This window comes from Melanerpes formicivorus, unplaced genomic scaffold, assembly GCF_026170545.1.
Source record: "Melanerpes formicivorus ecotype bairdi unplaced genomic scaffold, bMelFor1.0.p_v2 SCAF_184, whole genome shotgun sequence".
NCBI lineage: Eukaryota > Metazoa > Chordata > Aves > Piciformes > Picidae > Melanerpes > Melanerpes formicivorus.
This window is the reverse complement of record NW_027142536.1, coordinates 407,501-415,000: the sequence shown is the minus strand read 5'-3', so window position 1 is coordinate 415,000 and position 7,500 is coordinate 407,501.

Sequence of the window (7,500 nt, the reverse complement as noted above, 5' to 3'; positions counted from 1 at the left end):
CAGCAGCAGCGGAAGCGAGCGATACCGACACGCCCGGCGGGGAGAAGGCCCTCGTCTCTCTCCCCGCCTTGCCACGGGAGCACCGGGACGTGCTAGAGGAGACAGCGACCCGCGGAAGCGGGGCGCGCCCCCGGCACGCCAGGACCTTAGAGCCGGGGCGGCTCGCTCGGCAGCGGGCGGGGGTACGGGCCACAAAGCCGCCCCTCTCAGGCTAGAGGTTTCATTTAGGGAGGAACCCTCGGGGACCCCACCCGGGCAGGTGAGGCCTCACGCGCGGCGCCGCTTTTAGCCCCTTTTAACTTTCGCGACGCCGCCGCCTCGCTCTCGGCTCGGCCAACCCCCGCCACACGCAGCTGCTCGCGGCCGGCACCCGCGGGTACCCGGAACCGAGGACGACACCGGCGCCTCACGCGTTTTAGGACACCTGAAAACTCACGGGGCCACGCAGCAGTCACAAAGCCGGTTGCGGTAGACCGGTCCCCGAACCCTGCCCCAGCGCCGGGGGGGAGGTGGAAAGGGGAGGATGCGGCAAGGCACGCGCCGGGCCGCTAACGCCACGGCTCCCCCCCGCTCGAGCCGCTCGGGGCTGGGGGAACGAGGACGACACCTCACACGCGACGGGAAGCGAAGTGGAAAGGAAGACCGCCCTTGCCCTGCCGGCCGGGGGCCCTTTCCGACGCGACCCGAAAGGCCTCATCGATCAAGGACAGAAGGAAAGGAAGCCAGCGGAGGCCCCACGGCCTCGCTCTTCTGGGACAGACACAGCCACGCGCACCCGCCACCGCCCTCGGGAGCAGCCAGCAGGCACGGGGCTCGGCGTGCGGGCAACACGCCGGAGGAGCAAACGGGGCGCCCTCCAGAGATGGGGGGGGGGGCAAGCTGCACCGGGCCGCACCGGCTCACAGGGCACCTCTGCCTCCCCGAAACGTGGGCTTGCATTTTCCCTCAAGCTGCACCGAGTTACATCTCCATCACGGGGCGCCCCTCTGGAGCCAGGAGGAAGCCGTGCTGGGGCACCGGCTTGCCCTCCTCCCCCCATGCCGGGCTCCATAGCATACGAGTGGCCAGTCACCGCCGCTGGCTTTTCCCTTAGATGCCGTGCCCCCGCGGGCTGCGGCTTTGGCCATGGGGGGGAACCCCCGTGAAGAGGGTCCAGTGCTGGGAACTCTCTCTGCCCCTTACCGGGCTCTCTCTCGCCGTGCCTGGACGGGCTTGCTTTCCATTCTTGGTGGGACCGACGCCGGCACCACGTCTCCCCGGCTTTCTCTGCCCCCGTGCCCCACCGGGCAAACTTCGCTTCGGGGGTTCCACACTTCGGCAGTGGCCGGCGCCAGCCACTCGTCAACTTTTTTTCTTTTCCCCGCTTTCGTTGCCGAGCCCGGGCTGGGCTCCGGCTCACGGACGAGCAAAACCCATCCAACACCGCTGAGGGTGCGCCAGCGGCCGCTCCAAACCGCCGCGCCTTTGTTCGGCCCCGCGGGTCCCCTCTCTGACCCGGGCGAAAGCCACCGAGAAGCCAGACGGACCCCTGCCCAGCCGCCTGGCGGGTGGCTTGGAGCAGCCGCTCGGCAGCGCTGCCCTGGGAGTGCTCGGCGTCACTCCTTCCCTCATATACGGAACTGGAGGGCCGTCAGCTCCGCGAGCGCACAACCAGCCGACCTCCGCCCAGCGGCAGGTCGCAGAAATCACGCCGGCTTGTACGATGACGTAGGCGGAGGCAGAGCGCAACAGCGACCCCTTGGCGACAAGCGCGATCTCCGCGGAGAGCACGTCTACTCGCCGAGGGAGAGCACGTCTACTCGCCGAGGGAGAGCACGTCTACTAGCCGAGGGAGAGCACGTCTACTCGCCGAGGGAGAGCACGTCTACTCGCCGAGGGAGAGCACGTCTACTCGCCCAGGGAGAGCACGTCTACTCGCCCAGGGAGAGCACGTCTACTCGCCCAGGGAGAGCACGTCTACTCGCCCAGGGAGAGCACGTCTACTCGCCCAGGGAGAGCACGTCTACTCGCCCAGGGAGAGCACGTCTACTCGCCCAGGGAGAGCACGTCTACTCGCCCAGGGAGAGCACGTCTACTCGCCGAGGGAGAGCACGTCTACTCGCCGAGGGAGAGCACGTCTACTCGCCCAGGGAGAGCACGTCTACTCGCCCAGGGAGAGCACGTCTACTCGCCGAGGGAGAGCACGTCTACTCGCCGAGGGAGAGCACGTCTACTCGCCGAGGGAGAGCACGTCTACTCGCCCAGGGAGAGCACGTCTACTCGCCGAGGGAGAGCACGTCTACTCGCCGAGGGAGAGCACGTCTACTCGCCGAGGGAGAGCACGTCTACTCGCCGAGGGAGAGCACGTCTACTCGCCGAGGGAGAGCACGTCTCCCTCCCGCCGTTCGGGCTCCCGGCACCCTACAGATCCGGCGACTCGTTCGCCGGCGGCGGGGGGAGGCAGTGGAGGGGGTGCGGGGAGAAGCGGCAGCGGAGGCGGAGGGGGGGGGGGGGCTCGAAGACAGCCGGCAGCCGCTTCGGTGAACGTCACCCGGGAGGCGACCGGGACCGGCCCGGGAAGCCATCGTCCGGCCCGGGATCCCGGCCGCGGCCGGACCGGCTCGAATCCCCGCGGCCCCGGCACGGGGGAGGCCCAAAGACTGGCGGCAGCCGCTTCGCTGAACGTCACCCGGCCGGCGACCGGGGCCGTCCCGGGGCCGTCCCGGGATGCCGGCTTCCGGCACGGGGTCCCGGCCGCGGCCGGAGCGGCTCGAAGCCCCGCGGTCCCGGCAGCAGCCGGAGCCGCTCGCCGTTCGGGCTCCCGGCACCCTACGGATCCGCCGACTCGTTCGCCGGCGGCGGGGGGAGGCAGTGGAGGGGGTGCGGGCAGAAGCGGCAGCGGAGGCGGAGGGGGGGGGGGGCTCGAAGACAGCCGGCAGCCGCTTCGGTGAACGTCACCCGGGAGGCGACCGGGGCCGTCCCGGGGCTGTCCGGGGATGCCGGCTTCCGGCACGGGGTCCCGGCCGCGGCCGGAGCGGCTCGAATCCCCGCGGTCCCGGCAGCAGCCGGAGCCGCTCGCCGTTCGGGCTCCCGGCACCCTACGGATCCGGCGACTCGTTCGCGGGCGGCGGGGGGAGGCAGTGGAGGGGGTGCGGGCAGAAGCGGCCGCGGAGGCGGAGGGGGGGGGGGGGCTCGAAGACAGCCGTCAGCCGCTTCGGTGAACGTCACCCGGGAGGCGACCGGGACCGGCCCGGGAAGCCATCGTCCGGCCCGGGATCCCGGCCGCGGCCGGACCGGCTCGAATCCCCGCGGCCCCGGCACGGGGGAGGCCCAAAGACTGGCGGCAGCCGCTTCGCTGAACGTCACCCGGCCGGCGACCGGGGCCGTCCCGGGGCCGTCCCGGGATGCCGGCTTCCGGCACGGGGTCCCGGCCGCGGCCGGAGCGGCTCGAAGCCCCGCGGTCCCGGCAGCAGCCGGAGCCGCTCGCCGTTCGGGCTCCCGGCACCCTACGGATCCGGCGACTCGTTCGCCGGCGGCGGGGGGAGGCAGTGGAGGGGGTGCGGGCAGAAGCGGCAGCGGAGGCGGAGGGGGGGGGGGGCTCGAAGACAGCCGGCAGCCGCTTCGGTGAACGTCACCCGGGAGGCGACCGGGGCCGTCCCGGGGCTGTCCGGGGATGCCGGCTTCCGGCACGGGGTCCCGGCCGCGGCCGGAGCGGCTCGAATCCCCGCGGTCCCGGCAGCAGCCGGAGCCGCTCGCCGTTCGGGCTCCCGGCACCCTACGGATCCGGCGACTCGTTCGCGGGCGGCGGGGGGAGGCAGTGGAGGGGGTGCGGGCAGAAGCGGCCGCGGAGGCGGAGGGGGGGGGGGGGCTCGAAGACAGCCGTCAGCCGCTTCGGTGAACGTCACCCGGGAGGCGACCGGGACCGGCCCGGGAAGCCATCGTCCGGCCCCGGATCCCGGCCGCGGCCGGACCGGCTCGAAGCCCCGCGGCCCCGGCACGGGGGAGGCCCAAAGACTGGCGGCAGCCGCTTCGCTGAACGTCACCCGGCCGGCGACCGGGGCCGTCCCGGGGCCGTCCCGGGATGCCGGCTTCCGGCACGGGGTCCCGGCCGCGGCCGGAGCGGCTCGAAGCCCCGCGGCCCCGGCAGCAGCCGGAGCCGCTCGCCGTTCGGGCTCCCGGCACCCTACGGATCCGGCGACTCGTTCGCCGGCGGCGGGGGGAGGCAGTGGAGGCGGTGCGGGGAGAAGCGGCAGCGGAGGCGGAGGGGGGGCGGGGGGGACGATAGTGGCGGGGGGCGGGGGGTGCTCGAAGGCAGCCGGCAGCCGGTTCGGTGAACATTCGCCGGGGCGGGGGGGCGACCTGTCCGTGCCCGGGGCAGCCCCGGGAAGCCGGCAGCCAGCACGGGGTCCCGGCAGCACCTGTTCCCTGCCCTGGGACTTGCCGTGCCCGGCGGCCGGTTGCCGGGTGGGGGGAGCGATGAGAGGCGGGGCGCAGCGGCCGGGGCAGCGCCGGGCCGCAGCGGGGGGCTGGGCGGGTGGGGTAGGCGTCGAGCGGCAAGCCCTCGGCTGCAGCGAATGTTCGGCGGTGCGGGGCGGGGGGGGACGGGACGACACGTTGGGGGCGCCGAGTCCGAGCCACCCCCGGCCCCAGGGGCGGCCGGAGGGGGAGGCCGGTGCCTGGCCCTGGGAGCTGCTGGGCGCCGGATGGCCGAGGGTGCGTCAGAAGCCGCCCGAGCGGTCGAGCAGGTCCTCCAGAAAGGCCTAGGGTGGCTTCGAGGGCCCCGGGAGCAGTCGAGGGAGGCCTCCAGGCAGGTCTGGAGTGGATGGGAGGCCTTCCAAAGCAGACAAGGGAGGCTGCCAGCGGGGCCTAGGCTGGCACTGCAGCCTGTAAATGGTTGGGGGGGGGGCCTCTGGTGCGGCCTGGAGTCTCTGGGTGGCGTCCAGAGAGGTGCAAAAGATCCTCTGGTGCGGCCTGTGGTGGCGGAGAAGCCTGCAGAGCGTGCGGGGGAGGCTTCTGGTGCGGCCTGGGGTGGGTCGGAAGCCTGCAGAGCGTGCGGGAGAGGCTTCTGCTGCGGCCTGGGGTGGGTCGGAAGCCTGCAGAGCGTGCGGGAGAGGCTTCTGGTGCGGCCTGGGGTGGGTCGGAAGCCTGCAGAGCGTGCGGGAGAGGCTTCTGTTGGGGCCTGGGGTGGCTGAGAAGCCTGCAGAGCGTGCGGGAGAGGCTTCTGCTGCGGCCTGGGGTGGCTGAGAAGCCTGCAGAGCGTGCGGGAGAGGCTTCTGCTGCGGCCTGGGGTGGCTGAGAAGCCTGCAGAGCGTGCGGGAGAGGCTTCTGCTGCGGCCTGGGGTGGCTGAGAAGCCTGCAGAGCGTGCGGGAGAGGCTTCTGCTGCGGCCTGGGGTGGCTGAGAAGCCTGCAGAGCGTGCGGGAGAGGCTTCTGCTGCGGCCTGGGGTGGCTGAGAAGCCTGCAGAGCGTGCGGGAGAGGCTTCTGCTGCGGCCTGGGGTGGCTGAGAAGCCTGCAGGGCGTGCGGGAGAGGCTTCTGCTGCGGCCTGGGGTGGGTCGGAAGCCTGCAGAGCGTGCGGGGGAGGCTTCTGGTGCGGCCTGGGGTGGCTGAGAAGCCTGCAGAGCGTGCGCGGGAGGCTTCTGGTGCGGCCTGGGGTGGCTGAGAAGCCTGCAGAGCGTGCGGGAGAGGCTTCTGCTGCGGCCTGGGGTGGCTGAGAAGCCTGCAGAGCGTGCGGGGGAGGCTTCTGGTGCGGCCTGGGGTGGCTGAGAAGCCTGAAGAGCGTGCGGGAGAGGCTTCTGGTGCGGCCTGGGGTGGCTGAGAAGCCTGCAGAGCGTGCGGGGGAGGCTTCTGGTGCGGCCTGGGGTGGCTGAGAAGCCTGCAGAGCGTGCGGGAGAGGCTTCTGGTGCGGCCTGGGGTGGCTGAGAAGCCTGCAGAGCGTGCGGGAGAGGCTTCTGCTGCGGCCTGGGGTGGCTGAGAAGCCTGCAGAGCGTGCGGGAGAGGCTTCTGCTGCGGCCTGGGGTGGGTCGGAAGCCTGCAGAGCTTGCGGGGGAGGCTTCTGGTGCGGCCTGGGGTGGGTCGGAAGCCTGCAGAGCATGCGGGGGAGGCTTCTGCTGCGGCCTGGGGTCTCTGGGTGGCCTCTAGAGAGGTGCAAAAGACCCTCTGGGTTGGGCTGGGGTGGCTCTTGGACCCCTGCCACACAGTGGAGAGAGGCCTCCGGCCCGCCACCTGTGTCCCTGTGTGCCTGAGTGCCTGTGTCCCTGTGTCCCTGTGTCCCTGAGTGCCTGAGTGCCTGTGTCCCTGTGTCCCTGTGTCCCTGAGTGCCTGAGTGCCTGAGTGCCTGTGTCCCTGTGTCCTTGTGTCCCTGTGTCCCTGTGTCCCTGTGTGCCTGAGTGCCTGTGTCCCTGTGTCCCTGTCTGTGTACCTGTGTGCGAGAGTGTCCGGCACGCCACCCAGCGGCGGCGGGCAAGCAGGTAGGCGGGTGGGCGGGCCGGCGAGGGCCAGTGTGAGTTTGGGGGGTGGGAGGGGAGGCGGCAGCTGGAAGCGTCAGAGGAGGGGGCGTGGCTCCGGCTGGCCCCGGGAGCAGGTTCCCGGGACCGGGACCGGCTGGACCCGGCGGGTGGTTGATCCCGGGGCGGGGGGCAGAGGCGGCGGGAAGCGGCAGCTGCGTGTGCGGCGGGGGGGTGGAGGGCGAACCGCGGCGGGAAGCGGATGCTTCAGAGCAGGTTACGGGGGCGGGGACGGACGACACCACCTGTCCCCGCCCCGGGACGGGCTGGACCCGGCGCCGTGTACCCGCCGCCGCCCCCGCCGCCGCCCCCCTCCGCCACCCCGGGACCCCGACGTTTTTTGGCGCCCGCGCCTTTTTTTGCTCCCCGCCTGCCCGCGCTGCCCCGAGCCCTCCCCCGGGGCGGGGCGGGAGGGAGGGACGGACGGACGGGTAGCCGGGGATCTCCGAGCGCGCGCCACCAGACCGAGGCGGGTCCCGGCGGCGGCGGCGGCGGCGGCGGCGGCGGCGGCGGCGGCGGCGGCGGCGGCGGCAGCAGCAGCAGCAAGCGACGGCGGGGGGGGCAGGCTAGGGAGAGAGGGGGAGCGGCATGCGGTAGGGCTGGGGGGTTTGTTTCGGGGGGGAGGGGTGGGGGGGGGGTGGCAGCGGTCAGCGAGAGCGGGGAGAGGGGGAGCGGCATGCGGTAGGGCTGGGGTGTTTTTGGGGTGGGGGCGTTGGGGGGATTAGCGGGCGGGCGGGCAGCCGAGCCAAGCGGCAAGCCGGGGGGCGGGCGAGGGCGGCTTTAGGGCCGGAGGAGCGGAGCGCAACCTCCCCCGTGCAGGCTCCAGCGTGGAGAGCAGCAAGTTTTTGGGGACGGGGGACGACGGACGGGAGGGGCAGCGGCGAGAGGCTAGCTGCGGCAAGGGGCACCGGCACGGCCGCCCTAACAGCGCCGCCTCGGTCGCAGGGGTTAGAGAGCAGCCGGGCAGCCCGGGAGGGAAGCGGCAGCCCGCGAAGGGGGGAAGGGGGGGCTCCGCGC